This window comes from Ceratotherium simum, chromosome X (assembly GCF_057802395.1).
Source record: "Ceratotherium simum simum isolate JZ-2026a chromosome X, ASM5780239v1, whole genome shotgun sequence".
NCBI classification, from domain to species: domain Eukaryota; kingdom Metazoa; phylum Chordata; class Mammalia; order Perissodactyla; family Rhinocerotidae; genus Ceratotherium; species Ceratotherium simum.
Window position 1 is genome coordinate 16073553 of NC_141940.1, and position 18599 is coordinate 16092151.

Genomic DNA, 18599 nt, shown 5'->3' on the forward strand with positions numbered 1-18599 from the left:
CAATGAAAAGGGATGGAATGAACCACATCCCTTCCCTTGACTTTCATTATTGTGTCCATTATGTACACCTGCACTTCAGAAACACTGTAGGTCAATCTGAGTGGGGCTTGGGGGTTATTTTTGAGTTCTACTAGTTGTTTGAGGGGGAAAGGCTGGGTAGGGGGTACAAAGTGAGGAGAGGATATTGAGATTTGTGTCGCAGCAAAAAAAAGTCTTCTCCTTCAAAGAAATAAACAATTCCAAACCATCAAAAACAAATAGATCTTCTGAAGGCCTTCTTGTCTCTGGTTTATTTTTGCACAACTCCTAATCCAATAACTTGCCTGGTGATGGGGATAAAATAGATTTGAAATATCTGGCAGTGCAAATCATTTCCCAGGATTTACTAGTAAACTCTTTTCTTGCTTGGAGAAGTGATTTATCTGGCTGGTATGTTTGGGAAAACAAATTGGACATGCTTAGTTTTAAAAAAAATTACTTGTAAGCAATGGAATTTTGCCTCTATGCCAGAGCCTGAGCAAACCTAAGGATTTCAGTGGTTGCTTTCATGTTGTTCGGCCTTCTTCCTGGGATACGGTGAGAGGCTCTTCTTGTCATGAAGCAAACAAAACAGATAACCCTGAACAGAAAGAAGAAAGTTCTCCAGACAGTCTAAGGGGCCCAAACCTTCATCACGATAAATTTTGAATTCTCATTACTCCCGTTTTACCTAAGACAAGGGCCTTCACTTCTCACCAGAAACAGCAGTCTTTTTCTTTTTGAGATTTTCATTTCAAAGATAAAATCAATGTAAGAAGGCTTTGCTCCTTTGGTAGCAGAACTGTGTAGTCTTCAATGCTGTAGTTGGAAGATTCACTTGAATGAGGCTCTGCAACTTGCCCAACAGGTCCCTTCACCTGGCCTCAGAGAATTCTGAGACTTCACAGGATGGGGAAGCCTTGGAATTTGTGGCCTCTTCAAAGAATCCCACATCAGCTGGTTTCAATGTACAGGATTTGAAAGTCCTAACCAGTGGCCATGAGAGTAAGAGGGACAGAACCTGCTTGAATTGTTTCAATAATGGTAAAGAGACACTTCATGATATTTGCTTCCAGGAGTCTTTGCCCAAGTTGATGAGATCAGCTATATTTTCCTTGAAATTACAATGATCACCTGGCTGATGTTGCTGGAAGCTTGTTGGTATGTTAATATGTGGCTTGGCAGAAAGGCAAGGGAGGGCAACACCAAGACATCTTGTGAATGGACTAGTTGACTCCAGTAAGAATCAGAGGCCAATCATTAAAACAGTCTACTAATAGGAAGCTTTCAACAAATTGCCCACATAGGTATTTTCCAAGAAATTGGGATCTTACAAATAGCAATAAGAAGTATTCTATTCAGATTCGGCTATTGCATACATTCCATTCAAAACTGGAATTTTCTGTTTGTTTATTTTGTTCTAGGAAGAAAAAGTTAAAGGAGAGTCTAGGCGTCATATCAAACACCCCACCATAATTCTGCTGGTACTAAATTCTAATATAAGGTGTACTGGGTTAAATAATGTCCCCCAAAATTCATGTCCTCTCAGAACGTGACCTTATTTGGAAATAGAGTCTTTGCAGATATAATTAGTTAAATTAAGATGAAGTCATACTGGATTAGGATGGTCCCTAAATCCAGTGACTGATGTCTTTATAAGAAGGTCATGTGAAGACACAAACACATACAGGGAAGATGGCCATGTGACAATGGAGGCAGAGATTGGGGTGATGCAGACACAAGCCAAGGAATGCCAACGGTTTCCAGCAACCACTAGAAGCTAGGAGACAGACCTGATTCTCCCTCAGCACCTCCAAAAGGAACCAACCCTGCTAACACCTTGATTTCAGACTTCTGGCCTGTGGAACTGTAAGAGAATCCATTTCTGTTGTTTCAAGCCACCCATTTTGTGGTAATTTATTATGGCAACCCTAGGAAACTAATTCATAAGGTGTGACGTTGGGGAAAAATACTAATGCCCGAGAAGCCACTTCAGCATTTTCCTGATCCCATTCCTGTACTCACCTGATGTTTGACCTTGTAATACCTCTACAGATCACCAAGCATTCATTCTCCATTGAGGAGCCTCCCATTTAGGCAACATTATTTTGGGATTTCTATTGATCCTAGAATTGTTCAGGATTCCATGGAGATTCTGCTTTCAAGGACTCCAAGTGGAGGGCTACACTCCCTTAATGTCCTGATCATCACATGTACCCAGGACAAACAGGTGGAAAAATGTTAAGAAACCCTGTATTCTATTGTACGTGTATCTGAGTGAACAAAGATGTCCGTGCAACCAGCGCTTCAGTATCCTCTTCTGCTCTTACATTCATACTGCTGGGATTGAATTCATCCCTCATACAATTTACAATGTGCTTCCTCCAAAAGTAAAGCAAAACTACAGGCTTCCTGGAGGTGGAGGGGTGGGGCGTGGTGGAGGGGTCTACTCAGTTGCTGTTGTGTTTCTCCTCTACTTTATTCCATTTGAAAAAGGCGTCATGAAGACTTGCACCCAAGCAAAAAAAATGATGAGGACTGAACTCAAGAAGTAGCAATGGGGGTGTGATATTGGATTTAAGAGATGAACTTGAGGGTAGCCCTATCAGGCTTTGTTGGTTAGTTGTTTAGTGGATATTGTCAAAAGATGAAGAGAGAAGAGTTAAAAAAAAATAAAAACCAAATGACTTTGAGGTTCCTTAGCCAGGGTGCCGGAGCATATAGTGATAATATCATCAGACATAAGCTGTACAAGAGGAAGATCAAGCTGTTGGGAAGGACCAGGGATGTGATTAGAATATCCTGCTTTTAGATTAAGGAGATATTTTAAAATGGTTTTAATTGCCGCCATCATTTTATTTCGAACATAAAATGACACTATTTTCAAAATAACTTTTTAAATCTATCAGAAATCTCACAGGAATTATTTTGACACTTCAGATCCAGGTTTTATATAACAAGTGTCTATGTAATTGATTTCATTGGAACTGCTGAATTATTTGTGAAGTCCAGATTTCTGCTTTTAAATGAATATATCACCAATTGACTATATGATCCCTGGAGTGAGAAACAGCACAGTGGAAAGTAACAGCCACTAACACAGGAGGCAGCATAGTATACAGGCTAAAAGCTCTGGCTCCTGTATCAAACAGATCCAAGTTCAAAGCCCAGCTGTGCCAAGTGGGTACATTATTTAACATCTCTCACTTCATTTCCCCATATGTCAATTGGAGATGATGTATTACTGACCTTATAGAATTGTGAGAATTTAATGCAATACTAATAGGTTGAACCTCCTGAAATTCTGATTTCTGTAGGTAAAAAAAAAATCAGATATCAGCATTTTTTATGGTTCAACCTATACACGTAATGCACAGTGCACTTAATAAACATTAGCAATGATTATTCAAGAGATATGGGTTCCAATTCCAGTTGCATGAACCAGTTGCGTGACTAGATAAATTATGTCCCTTCTCTGGGTCCAAGATTTCATCAATCCATTGAGGAGGTCGAACCACCCTGGAGGCTCTTTAAAATTCTTTCATGCTTTCACCTTCTGTGTTTTCACTGGAGGGTGTTAATTTTCCCCAACCCAGGGTGTGAATAAACTTTTAAAGGGCAGAGATCTTTGTCTGTCTTTTTGTTACTATTTCCTTAGTGCTTAGAACAGTCAGTGCCTGGCACATAGGAGGGGCACAATTAGTCATTGTGAATGAATGAATAAGTGAAGGCACAGTCAAGGCCAGATAGGGGGTAATTATTTTGCCTTTCCTTCTTCCAAGGCTGTGGAGACCAAGGTGAGGTGAAGTGTTCTAGATTGACTATCAACAGTGAGGACTGATTGGATTCACAAGATAATTACTCCTTCTCCACTTCATTTTGCTTGAGGAGAGAGCTGGAGTTGCTTCTTGCACAGAAGAGTCAGGTACTCTTCTGCAGTTTTCTGGCTTAATAAGTATTTAAAGGGAAAAGAGGAAAAGATTGAAATGACGATCGAATTGCCGTGTTGGAGAGGTAAAGATGGTCTGCCATAAGTCTTTTGGAAAAATCTGTGGGAAAAAAAAAAGAACATTTCCTATAAAGACAGGAAAAGAAATCTTCTACATATGGAAAAAAAGATAGTGTTGTTAAGAATCTGAGTTACACTTTAAATAGAGTTTTCACAGTACTGCAATTTTAGAAAGATTACGAAATACTTTAACAAGACTTCAGTTTCTACATTTCCCTGGAGTAAGAGGCTGATGGTAAAATAGTGAATGCAAAATAATAAATGAGAATTCCTGCCATAGCACAGATCCCTAAACCATTTTTGGGGGATGTTTTAAGTTACTAAACTGTTACAAGATTAAATCTGACAGCTGCTTTTAAAGAAAATATGGCAACTGTTGGCTTTTTTAGCACAATACAAAATGTGGTAAAAAATTTTCCAATTGGGATGAACTTGAAGTCAAATATAATTCACTTAGAAATCTAACAGAAAACTAATCTGTTCTGGATCTATTATGCTACAGCAGTGGACTATTTCCACTGTATCTTATTTCTTTCTATGAGCAGCATGGGGCAGGACAACTTCCTAAACTCAAATTGATTGAGATCAGATGTTAGGATGGTGGGGTGAGGGAGGAGGGAGGCCAGGGAAGGACAAGGCCCTATCTAACCCCTCCCACCCCTAGGACCACCATCTGTGCAAATTAGTTTAAAGGGAATGTCAAGGTCAGCTTTGGTGGGAGAAAAAACTTACAAAAGACCAGTGTAGTGGGGAAGGAGCCGTGGTCAGAAGCCTGAGCTGACAGTGCATACATTGATTAGGTATATTTCCATGTCTCAGGGTTTTATTTTGTTTTGTCTTTTAACTGCAGCTAGATCCTTATCCTCCGTCTCACTTAGAGGTGGCCCAGAGCAGCTTACACATTTGTTGATAAAGAAATGGAGATCTAAGTCAGAGGCTGTTGGGTGCCTGCTCATTGGCCTTCCCACCGCCACGTCTTCCTTGATAGCAGAACTCTGAATGTGTCAGGCTTTCAAGACAAGAGCCCTTGATCTCAGGGAAGTTGTCCTCAGACACTGTCATTACTGGTCCAAGCCAAGCACGATAACCTCATTTCTCTTGCCACATTTATGGGTGGCCATGCAGCCTAGTTTGGGTCAACGAGACAAAGGGGAAGTCCACTGGGGGGCTTCTGGGAAAGTTTTTCCTCTCTGATCAAAGAGAGAGGCATGTAGAGAGAAAGTCTCTTCCCTACACCCACTCCCTGCTTTTGGAAGTTGCCAGGTGATTGTGTGATGCTTGGAGCTGCTACGTACACACTGAATGGGAGACGTTGCTTCCCCACCGAAGGTGGCAGATTGGCAAGATAGAGAGAACTGGAGGTTTGAGCTGCGGTCCCTTCTCTGGAACTGCCTATTTCCAAACTTTTTATTGTGTGAGAAAATTAGATGTATCTATTGTTTAAACTGGTGTTAATTACTCTACTACTCGAAGTGCAAACCAACCTGATACAAGACACAGGTAAACTAAATGACATGTCCAAGAGCACTCAGGTCATTGGTGTCAGTGCAAGGGCTAGATCTGGAGTGAATATGGAGTTTGGAATTCAATAGACCCATGTTTGAATCACTGATTCACTGGGTGCTCTTGGACAAGTTACTTCATCTCTCTGGGCCTGTCTTCTCCTCTGTGAAATGGGGGTAACACGCAAATCCACCCCATGGGGTTCTTGTGAAGATTAAATGTGATCATGTAATGTGGCCAACAGTCAATGAATGTTAGCTCTCTTCTGCTTCCTCCCTGGCACTGTGTCCAGTGCAATCTTATTTCTTTAAATTTCAAAAATGCATTTATTTTAAGAAACTTAATTTTAAGACATTTAATGCAGTAAAAATTTTAAAATTGATTTTATTTTTTTTTTCAAAATGCACATCAAACAGTGCAATCTTTTGTCCTTGTTTTCTCTTTCCTTTAGAACTATATTGGCAGTGGATCTTTATGATAAAATACTAGTTGTACCCATTCTCAGATTACCTAAAGGATTAATGTTATTTCATTGTAAACATTTTTATATATTTACAATGTGCTTCTTCTCTGAAAGTCCTGGTGGCACAGTGGTTCAGTTCGCGCACTCCGCTTCTGGCGGCCCAGGGTTCGCGGGCCTGGATCCCGGCACAGACCTATGCACCACTCGCCAAGCCATGCTGTGGCAGGCATCCCACATATAAAATAGAGTAAGGTGGGCATGGGTGTTAGCCCAGGGCCAATCTTCCTCAGCAAAAAAGAGGAGGATTGGCATGGGTTTTAGCTCAGGGCTAATCTTCCTCACGCACACACCCACGTAATGAAAGCCCTCCAAACAGTAGAGCACTTGGTACATTAGTATCTAGAAGAGTTACTGATGAAGATCTATCTCTTACTCTGAAAAATAATAGAGACTTCTTGAAATTTGATGCATCATCTTGAAAATCTTTAAGTGCTTTTTAAAAGTAATCCTTAAATCTGTTTTTGATGCTATTTTCAGACACCTATGACAAAAGTAGATGAAAATCAAGAGTGATTCAGGGGCCGGCGTAGTGGTTAAGTGCACGCACTCCACTGCTGGTGGCCTGGGTTCGGATCCCCGGCGCGCACCGACGCACCGCTTGTCAGGCCATGCTGTGGCAGCGTCCCATATGAGGTAGAGGAAGATGGGCACAGATGTTGGCTCGGGGCCGGTCTTCCTCAGCAATAGGAGGAGGATTGGCATGGATGTTAGCTCAGGGCTGATCTTCCCCACAAAAAGAAAAAAAAAAGAGTGGTTCAGTTGTTCCTACCTGTGACTATTGAAAATAAAAATGATGTCTAAATAACAGTAATTTATAAAGTGGCCATAGCATTTCTACAGCACAGATGCTAACAAACTCACACGTGAGTAAATGCACTGTGCTCAATTCTTTCTAGTCAGCATTTCATCACATAGCGAATTAAAGTGGTACAGCTGGAATTGAACCTAAATTCTGTTAGACTCGAGAGCCCATGCTCTTAATTCCTACCCTGTACTGCTGCCTAAAATGCCTGCTAAACTTTCCTGAGTTACCACACTTTCTTGAACAACTGGACCTAAACATGTATCAGTCATTCATCATACTAGTTAGCATTTATTGAGCATCTACTATATGCTGGGTAAATGATACCATTTCATTATTATTTCAAATGATATCATTTCATCAGAGCAACCCTGAAAGGTAGGTATTATTGCTATAATAATAAAACTAACTTTATTATAATAAACATTAATATCAATAATCACAATGATCAATATTAATTCTATTAATGGTAACATTAATAATTAATGTTAATAGCAATATTACTTTTTATATTATTAATGTTGATCAACAATATTAACACTAATTAATAATATTTGCATTGATTGCTAATTGATAATATGACTTATTGATATTAATTGATAATACTGACATTATGTATTACTAGTCTTACTAATAAATATATTGTTTATTATAATAACTTCACAAATGAGGAGAGTGAGGGATAGTGGTAGGCTGTAACCTCTGCAGGCTTAAACAATTAGTAATGGGCATTCCATTCCACCACAGCCTGATTCCAAAGCCTGTGCTCTTTCCACTCTATCATGTAGCTTTCTATTGTAAAAAGAGTACACTGCCATGGGAAACCTGCTGCATATTTAAAATGGAAAGTATATCTGTAGTAATATCGGGGGCCTTACATTTCTTTTGTTCCCCAAACAACTAGAACAGTCCTAGGTACCTACTAGGCACTCAATGATTGACTGACTGATCAATTGACTGACTAATAACAAGAAATATCTGTCTTGCACACATTTCCTTCTCAAGAAATAATTAAGGGCCTGACAATGACGTGAATCGCACTATGATTTCCAAAATATATATTATATTTTCACAACAGCTGCAGGATGATTTCACAGCAATGACAATTTCATCAGTTTGTGAAAGTCTTGAGGATACAGTTGTCAAAATGAAAACTGTTTACATCATTTTTTTAAAGGCCAACTGTAGCAGTTTTGCAAGAGGAAAACCAAAATGATTCTTCATTAGACCTTGATGCCAAAGTTGAGAATTGGATATGAATCAAAATTGTTTGTAGAACTAAAATTTTAAGTTTCATGGCCATAACTCTCCAGCAGATATATAACTTGAAATTCTTGACATTTTACATATTCGTGAACTCGAAGGGATAAAATAAATGGGGGTGGGAGTTGATGTGTATTTCATGAATAAAATCAAGTTTGGTGCTTGAAAAAAATGCATTGCAATTTTATTTATATCATTTCGGATTGGGGGCCTGTAGAAAACTAGTGAGTTAGAAGAATCAGGAAAACTGGAATCTAGTTCTGGCTGTGTAGCTAACTTACTGTGTGACTGTGGGAACATTATCCCTTTCTCTCTCTGGAGCTCCATTTTCCCATCTGTACAATGAAGGTTTGACCATGTGATCTGTAAGGCACCTTTCATGTCCAAGTCAGTTCTCTTTCTTTCTATTCCCCAGGTCATTGCCATATGAGGAAGAGTGGACTTTCTTGAGACAAGGCCCTTTGGTAGAAAACATCCTGTCTCATGAACCTGGAGGACATGACGCTAAATGAAACAAGCCAGATAGAAAGACAAATACTACATGATACCACTTATATGGGGAATCTAAAATAGTCAAACTCATAGAAGCAGAGTAGAATGGTTGCTACCAGGGGCTGAGGGGACAGGAAAATGGGGAGATATTAGTGAAAGGGTATTTTCAGTTATAAGATGAATAAGTCCTAGAGATCTATTGTACAGCATAGTTAACAATACTCTATTGTGTAATGAAAAATTTGCTGAGGGTAGATCTTATGTTTAAATGTTCTTATCACAAAATAATAATAACAATAATAATAATAATAATCATAGTGAAGGTAGGAGAAAACTTTTGAGGTCATGGGTATGTTTATGGCAAAGATTGTGATGATAGTTTCACAGGTGTATACTTATCTCCAAACTCATCAAGTTGTATATGTTGATATTTAATATGCAGCGTTTTGTATGTCAATCATACCTCAATAAAGTGGTTTGAAAAAAAAAAGAAAATACCCTGTCTTGAGCTGAAAGCACTTGGAGAATATAAGGCTCTGCATTCATTTCTGGTGCTAATAGCATGTTCCATGTGTATATTCCTCAGGATTATTGTGGTTGCCAGTGACTTAAACCCAGTTGGAATTTTGCTTATGCAAAAAAGGGAGATGTACTGGTGCATGTAATCAAGCCAGGGGAATGGTAGGGACAATTGGAACAAAGGACTCAAATAACTGACAGGGTTCTCTCTCTCCCCCTTCCCCTGTCCCTTCCTTTTTCTGACTCCTATCTCTGCCTCTCTGAGTGTCAGCTCCATTCTCTCAAATTTATTCCACATAGCTGGATGCATGGCAGCTGGCCAGTTCTGTATTCATATCTCCCAGAGTTGCTGCCAGAGAGGAATTTCTACGTACTCTTTCTAATGCCAAGTATTAAAAGTCTCAGGAGGGATCTTAATTGGCCTAGCTTGGATCAGGTGCCCATGTCTATCCCGATCACTGTGTCCAGGCAACAGAGTTTTCTAAAAGCATAGCAGTCATCCTTCAAATGCAAGGTTGAAGTGGAGAAAGGAGCATGTCTCAGAAGGGGAGTGATGCTCTGGGTAGACAAAACACTAGACAGCCACTGCAGTGAAGCTTCATTGTCTTTGATGGAAGACTGCAGAGCACAGCCCACAATAATACCAAAAGATTCTATGGCATTTTGTAATCAGGGGGTGCTATAGACCGAATGTTTGTGTCCCCCTCAAAATTCATTTGTTAAATTCCAAACCCCCAATGTGATGGTATTAAGAGGTGGGGCCTTTGGAAGGTGATTAGGTCATGAGGGTGGAGCCCTCATAAATAGCATTAGTGCCCTTATAAAAGAGGCCACAGAGAACTCCCTTGCCCCTTCAGCCATGTGAGGACACAGTAAGAAGACACCTTCTATGAACCAGGAAGTGGCCTCTCACCAGACACCGAATTTGCCAATGCCTTGATCTTAGACTTCCAGCTTCTAGAACTGTGAGAAATCAATTTCTGTTGTTTATAAGCCACCCAGTCTATGGTAATTTGTTATAGCAACCCAAATGAACTAAGACACGAGAGTCTTGGAAAAGCAAATACATTGCTATGTTGAATCCAAAGGACTAAGGGGTTGAATGTGTTACCAGTCTTTTTTCTACAATGCAGATATGGCCTGTAACTTGGCAAGAGACATCCATTTTCTATAATGCCACTCAAAGAGTAAGCAACAGAAACTTCATCCATTTTTTATTATTCATAACAATACTTGATACTTACATACTATGGCATTTTCATCAAAGGATCTCAGAACATACATTAGCAAGTATTAGTCAGTTTTCAGATGGGAAATCAGAGGTGCTGAGAAGGCAAAGCCAGGCATCGTGAGTCTGCCTGGGATGGTGAACTTCTGGAAAGTACCTTTTCTAACCCTGGCCTAGTCAGCCAGTTCGAAGGTGACATGCCTTCCAGTCTAGAAGCCCCATTCCAGTCAGAAGTAAAGAAAAGAAAGCCATGCTTTCATGGAATCAGAGACTCTCAGATTTGGAAGAGGACTTGGGGGCTAGATGCAGCCCAACCTCCCACGCTTTCATATCCTCTTTCTAGATTATCATCCATCACAAGTAGTCATGCAATGTCTAGAGGCTGAACACTATTTAGCTCACTAAGCAACACATTTTATTTTGGAATGAGTAGGTTATTCTTCATGTTGGAATTCGTCTTCCCCAGAGCAGGCATTCTTTTTTTTTTTTTATTCATCTCAAAAACCTGTTCTGTGACTGACACGTATCTAGTGTAGAGATTCGGAGGTGAGTAAGAATTGGTCGCTGTCCTCCAGGATCTCAGTGTCTGGTGGATGAAACAGACCTATCTGTCTATGGTAGGTGCTTTAGTAAAGGTGTGAACATGGGAGCCCAGAAGTGGAAATGCTTACCTCTCTCCAGAGAGGTCAGGCAAGTTTTCCTGGAGGAGCTAACCTCACAGCTGAGTTTTGAAAAGATGTGTATGAATCTGCCAAATGAACAAGGATGGATCCTAGATTAGGCAGAGGTGATACCAGCATATGAAAACGCTCTCAAGTGAACAAGAGAATAATCCACGAAGGGAACTACAGGTAGTTCAGTGTGACTGAAGACAGGGTGTTTGAGGTTGAGGTCAGGCTACAGAGCAAGATGGGGCCATATGATGAAGGGCCCCTATATCATAACAAAGGTGCAGTGCTTATCCTATAAGTTAGTGGCTCTTAGCACTTCTAGTGTCACAGACTACTGAGAATCTGATAAAAGGCTAGGGGTCCACTTCCCAGAGAAATGCATGGACACACATGCACATGTGCATGCACACACACATACACACATACCACAACACTTCTTACCACTTCACAGGTGCTCTAAAGCTCATCCATGGAATCATTCATTAGTTCATTCAGTATTCATTGAGGGAATTAGAAGCCAGGAACCAAGCACTGTGTTAGGTGCTGGAGATAGAGCAGAGTTATGTGTTGAATTGTGTCCCCTCCAAAAAAGATACATTTAAGTCTTAACCCCCAATACCACAGAATGTGATCTTATTTGGAAAGAGGGTCTTTAAAGAGCTAATAGTTACAATTAAGTCATTAGGGTGGGTCCTAATCCAACATGACAATTGTCCTTATAAAAAGGGGAAATTTGGACACAGAGACATACATACAGGGAGAATGCCATGTGAAGATGAAGGCAGAAATCAAGGTGATGCTTATACAGGCCAAGAAGTACCAAAGATTGCCAGCAAACCACTGGAAGCTGGAGAGAGGCCTGGAACAGATTCTCCCTCACAGCCCTCAGAAGGAATCAACCCTGCCTACACCTTGATCTTGGACTTCTAGCCTCCAGATCTGTGAGCGAATAAATTCCTGTTGTTTAAGCCACCCAGTCTGTGGTACATTGTACATTGTGTACCACAATTGTGGCACATTGTAACAGTAGCTCTAGCAAACTAAGACAAGCAGTGAACAAGGAAAACCTAGATTCTGTTCTCATGGAACTTATATTTTAGTGAGGAAGAGAGATAATTGAACAGGTACAAAAATCTATGCTGTGCATTGTGAGAGCAAGAGCTCAAGGGTTTATGGGAATACATAGAGGGGGTCATAATTTAATATTGGTGGTCAAAGAAGACCACCTAGAAAAAAATGTCCTAAAGGATGAGTAGAAGCAAGGCGTGCCACAAGGGTGATAAGGTGGAAAGTGGATTGTGAGAGGAGAGAATATCCATGTGCAGAAGTTCAGAAGTAAGAAAAAGCATGATGATGAATTCCAGGAAGAGAGAGAAGGTCACTATGACTGGAGCCTAATGTGTAAATGGGAGAAAGGCCAGAGATGAGGATGTAGACTTGGGGTCAGATCTTGGAGAGCCTTGTAGGCCAACTTAAGGAGCTCAGACTATATTGTAAGAGCAATGGGGAGTCGCTGAAGGGTTTTAAACAGGGGACTCAAGATCACATTAATATTTTCAAAAGATCACTCTGGCTGCGGGGTAGAGAATGAATTTGAGAGCACCAAGAGTGGCAGCAAAGAGACCAAGTTGGGAGGCTATTAAAATAGTCCAGTGAGAGAATATGATGGCTTGGACCAAGGTGGTAGTGGTGGAAGTGGAGAGAACTAGATGGATTTGGGATATAATTTTGACTTAGAGCCAATAGGACCTCCTGGTGGAGTTACCCTGCAAGTAGTTGGAAATATCTGTGGGGATCCCCTCTCTACCCTGCATCACCGATTTCTCCCTTCCTATTGCATCAAGGCCATCAACATACAAACACACTCTAATAATTCCTATCTTAAAACAAATTCTGTTTTCATCCTATATGCCCCTCCAGCTATTTCCTCTCAAAACAAAATTTTTGCAAAAATATTTTGCACAGAATTGTCTATACTCTCTCCACTTTCTCATTTCCCATTCACTTAAAAAATAAAACAGCTTTATTAAAGATATAAATTGCATATCTATAAATCACAATTCTTCCATTTTAAGTGTCTAGTTCAGTGGTTTTTCATCCTCAGAAAGAAACTCTGTACCCTTTTGCTATCACCTCCTGTACTCCTCATCCTACCAAGCCTTAAGCAACCACTAATCTACTTTACGTCTCTATATAATTGCCTATTCTAGACATTACATATAAATGAAATATATAGTATATGGTCTCTTTTGATCAGCTTCTTTCACTTAGCATTGTGTTAAGGTTCATCCACGTTGTAGCATGTATCAGTACTTCTTTCCTTTTTATGGCTCAATAATACTCCATTGTTCAGATACGCCACATTTTGTTGATCTGTTCATCAGTTGACCCATTCACTCTTCAGTATTCTCCAATTGGGTTTTCATCCCCACCACTCCACTGAAAATACATTTGTCAAAGTTACTAATCGCCTCCACATTGCTTAATTCAATAGTCACTTGACTATTCTCATATTATTCAGCCTCTTAAGCATTCAACATGATTGAACCCTCCTTCCTTCTTGAAATAATTTCTTCTTCTGATTTCAGTGATACCATATTTTTCTACTCAACTGGTTGCTTCTTTCAGTTTTGTTGCTGGTTTTTCCTTTTATCCCACTCCAAATGTTGAAGTGTTCTACAGTTTGTCCTTTGGCTCCCTCATCTGCCTACACTCTCTAAATGATTTTGTCCAATCCCATGGCTTTATATATTATCTATGTATGCTGATCACTCCAAAGTTTTCATCTTCGGTCCAGATCTCTTCTCTGAGCTCCACATTCATATATCCTACATTCTGCTTAACCACTTCCTTTAGATGCCTAATAGACATCTCAAATATAACATGGCCAAAGCGGAGCACTTGATTCCCTATCTTCTACCCCATCCTCACAAACCTGATCCTCTCACAGTCTTCCTCATCTCAGTAAATGGCACCACAATTCAACAGTTGCTCAAGCAAAAACCTTGGAGTCATTCTTGATTCTTCCCTTTTTCTTCATCCCTTACACCCAAATCCTAAAAATTTCCACTCAGCTATATCTAAAAAGTACATCAAAATTTGACCACCTCTCGTCAGCTTCACCATTACCCACTCCCCTAGTTTAAGCATGGTTCAGAGAAACAAGTTGTCTTTGCTTGGACCATTGTCATAGCATCCTCATTGCTCTCCCTGATTCTACTCTTGGCCCCATTACAATTCATTCTCTACATCACAGCCAGAGTAATCATTCTAAAATGTAAATCAGATCATGTGTTTCAAAATCCTTTTAAAGCTCTCCAATGCCTTGTTACCTATCTCAGTGGAATCCCTTAGAATATAATCTAAAGTCCTGACTATGGCTGATAGGGCCCTATAGGACTGACTCCTGTCATTCTCTCTGATCTCATCACCTATTACTTGCCTCCTTGTTCATGCTGCTAGAGCCACACTGATTTCCTTGTTGTTCCTTAAACACACTTAGCATGTTCCCATCTCAGAGCCTTTGCACTTCTGTTTCCTTTGCCTTGGAGGGTATTCTCCCAGATATTTGTATAGCTAGATTCTCATTGTATCATCTCAGTTCAAATGTTGCCTTCTTTTGAGATGGCGTTCCTTGACTACCTTATCTAAAATTACACCTACCATTTTGTTTATGATGGAGAGCAAAGTAATTTTTTTAAATGAGAATAGTATGGAAAAATTATATAGTATTACTCCTCTTAGTCCATCGGAAAGAGTATCCTCTAAAATTCTTGGTTGAAGTTAACCAGAAAGATTATCCTCTAAAATTCTTCATTGAAGTTAAAATGAATTTGTTTACAATAAATATTCCAGATGAACTAGTATCATTTCAAGAAGTTGACAGAGAGAAAACTGTTTCAGAAAGGAAAAACTTTCAATAAGGAAAGATATATGCATGCTGTTTAGGAAGGTATAATTTGCAGCATAGACTAATTTTAAGTAGAAAAGATAAAAATGTCACCATCAATCATTGTGAGAACATCCTCTTTAGTCAACATAATTTACCAAAATACTGGTAGCTGTAGTAGCAGAACAGTGGGTTTTGAGCTATATTTCTATGGTCTTGGAAGATTCTAGTTGAATAGAAACCCTTGAGACTTCATAGAAGCTTAGAACACTACAATCAGTTTCCTTTGGGGATTTCTAAAGTCTTGAGAGATGGCCTAAACTCAGAGCATACACCCACAGAATGATGGCTTCCAAGGGTTCAGAAAACTAACTTTTCATTGGAACTAAAGCTCAAATATGTAGGCCAGAACCTACACACTAAATTAAGCAGGGCAACTACATGCTAAAATAGAAGATTTAAATAAAACCAAGTGTCTCCTGACATAATAATCAAAATGTACAGGATACAATAAAAAAAATATCTGTCATACCAAAACCCAGAAAAACTCCAATCTGAATAAGAAAAAACAATCAACTGACACCAATAGTGAGATGAATCACATGTTGGAATTATCTTACAAGGATTTCAAACCAGATGTCATAAAAATGCTTCAACAATCTATTACAAATTCTCTTGAAACAAAAACATTCATATTATAAGAGTCCCAAAAGGAGAGGAGAAAGAGAGTGGGACTGAAAAATATTTGAAGTAATAATGGATGAAAACTCTCCCAAATTAACAAAAGACATAAACCTACACATTCAAGAAGCTGAGCATATCTCAGTTAGGATAAACCGCCCCAAAAAATCCACACCAATAGGCAGCATCATGAAACTTCTGAAAACTAAAGACAGAGACAAAGTCTTGAAAGCAGCCAAAGATAAACACAGGATTATAGGTAATCTTATAAGGGACCACCAATCTGAATCACAGTGGGTTTCTCATATGACATCATGGAGGCCAAAAGTAAATGACACAACATTTTCCAAGTGCTGAGAAAAAAGACCTATCAACCACGAATTCTGTATCCAATGAAACTATCCTTCAGCAATGAAGGGGAAATCAAGCTATTCTCAGATTAAGGAGAACTAAGAGAATTTGCCACTAGCAAATCTACCCTGAAAGAATAGCTAAAAGAAAGTTCTCTAAAGAGAAAGGAAATAACAGAAGACAGAAACCTTCAGAAAGGAAGGAAGAACATGGTATGCGTAAAATAGAAGTAAACATTGTAGACTATCCTTCACCTCATGAGTTTCTTTAATCATATTTTATGGCTGAAGCAAAAGATATAACGCTGTCTGATGTGAAGCTCAATACATGTAGAGAAAATATTTAAGATAACTATATTTGATGGGCCGGCCCTGTGGCTTGGTGGTTAAGTGCGCGCGCTGCGATGCTGGTGGCCCGGGTTTGGATCCCGGGTGCGCATTGAGGCACCACTTCTCCGTTCATCCTGAGGCCGAGTCCCGCATACAGCAACTAGAAGGATATGCAGCTACGACATACAACTATCCACTGGGGCTTTGGGGGGAAAAAATAAAATAAATAAAATCTTTAAAAAAAAAAAAAAAAAAAAATAAGATAACCATATTTGAAAAATAGGGAGGGTAAAGGGACCTAAATGGAATTAAGGTTCTATATTTCACTCAAGTAGTAAAATGTCAACATTAGTAGGCTGTGATAATTTATGTATGTGTGTGGTAGTACCTAGAGCAACCACTGAGAAAACTATACAGAGCAATATACTCAAAAGCATTATAAGTAAATAAAATGGAATTATAAAAATTATTCAAGTAACCCACAGGAAGGAAAGAAAAGAGAAAAAGAGGAACAAGAAACAGGGAACAAACATAAAACAAATATTAAAATGACAGACTTAAGCCCTAACAATTCGATAATTACTTTAAATGTAAATGGTCTAAATTCACCAAATAAAAGACAGAGATTGGTACAACAGATAAAAAAATATATATATAACCTAAGTATATGTTGTCTATAAGCAATGAACTTAAAATATAACAATATAGTCAGTTTGGAAGTAAAAGCATGGAAAAAGATATACCACACAAACATTAATCCAAAGAAAGCAGGAGTGGTGATATTAATATCAGATAAAGTAAACTTCAGAGCAAAGAAAATTACCAGAGACAAAGAGGGATATTAGATAATGATAAAAGGATCAATCCACTGAGAAGACCACCAAGCAACAGAGCTGGAAAATATGTAAGCAAAGCCTATGGATATGAAGGAGAAATAGACAAAGCCATGACAATAGTTGGAGACTTCAATACTCCACTCTTAGCAATTGATAGAACTGCTAGACAGATAATCAGCAAGGATATAGAAGACTTTAACACAACTAATCAACAGGATCTAATCAATATATATAGAACATTACACCTAACCACAGTAGAATACACTTTTTTTTTTTCAAGCACTCATGGGACATTCACCAAGATAACTATATCCTTGCTCATAAAAAAAAACGTTAACAAGGGGCCGGCCTGGTGGCATAGTGGTTAAGTTTGCGCATTCCACTATAGTGGCCCGGGGTTTGCCGGTTTGCATCCTGGGCACAGACCTACTCACCACTCATCAAGCCATGCTGAGGCAGCATCCCACATAGAAGAAGTACCTACAACTAGGATATACAACTATGTACTGGGGCTTTGGGGAGAAAAAAGAAAAAAAAAATGAAGATTGGCAACAGATGTTAGCTCAGGGCCAATCTTCCTCAAAAAAAAAAAAAACCTTAACAAACTTAAAAGAATTTAAATCATACAGAGTATATTCTTTGACCAAAATCAAACTAGAAATAAACAACAGAAAGATAAAAGGGAAATCTCCAAACAGTTAGAAACTAAGCAACACACTTACTAATCCATGAATCAAAGAGCCAGTGTCAAAGAAAATTAAAAAATACATAGAACTGAATGAAAATGAAAATACAACATATCAGCATGTATGGAATGCATCTAAAGCAGTGCTGAGAGGGAAATTTATAGCACTAAATACTTACATTAGAAAAGGAAAAAAGAATCTCATTAACAACCTAGAAAAAGAAGAGCAAGATAAATCCAAAGAAAGCAGAAGGAAGAAAAAAATAATGATAAGAGCAGAAATCAATGACATTGAAAACAGGGACTCAATAGAGAAAATTAATGAAACAAAAAACTGGTTCTTTGAAAAAGACTCGATAAAATTGATAAACCTCTAGTAAGTTTGAAAAGGTAAAAAGAGAGAAGATACAAATCACCAACATCAGGAATGGAATAAGGATATCACAGCAGATCCTACAGCCATTAAAAGGATAATAATGGAATACTACAAACAACTTTATGGTCCTAAATTTGCATGCAGAACTTGTACACAAGTGTTCAGAGCATCTTTATTCATAATAGCCAAAAACTGGAAACTACCCAAATGTCCTTCAGTGGGCAAATGGTTACACAAACTGTGGTATACTCCATACTATGGAATACTACTCAGCAATACAAAGGAGTGCACCACTGATATATGCAATGAGTTGGATGAGTCTAGAGGGAATTATGCTGAGGGAGAAAAATCCAATCTGAAAAGAATACATATAGTATAAGTCCATTTATATAACATTTCAGAATGGCAAAACTATAATGATGGA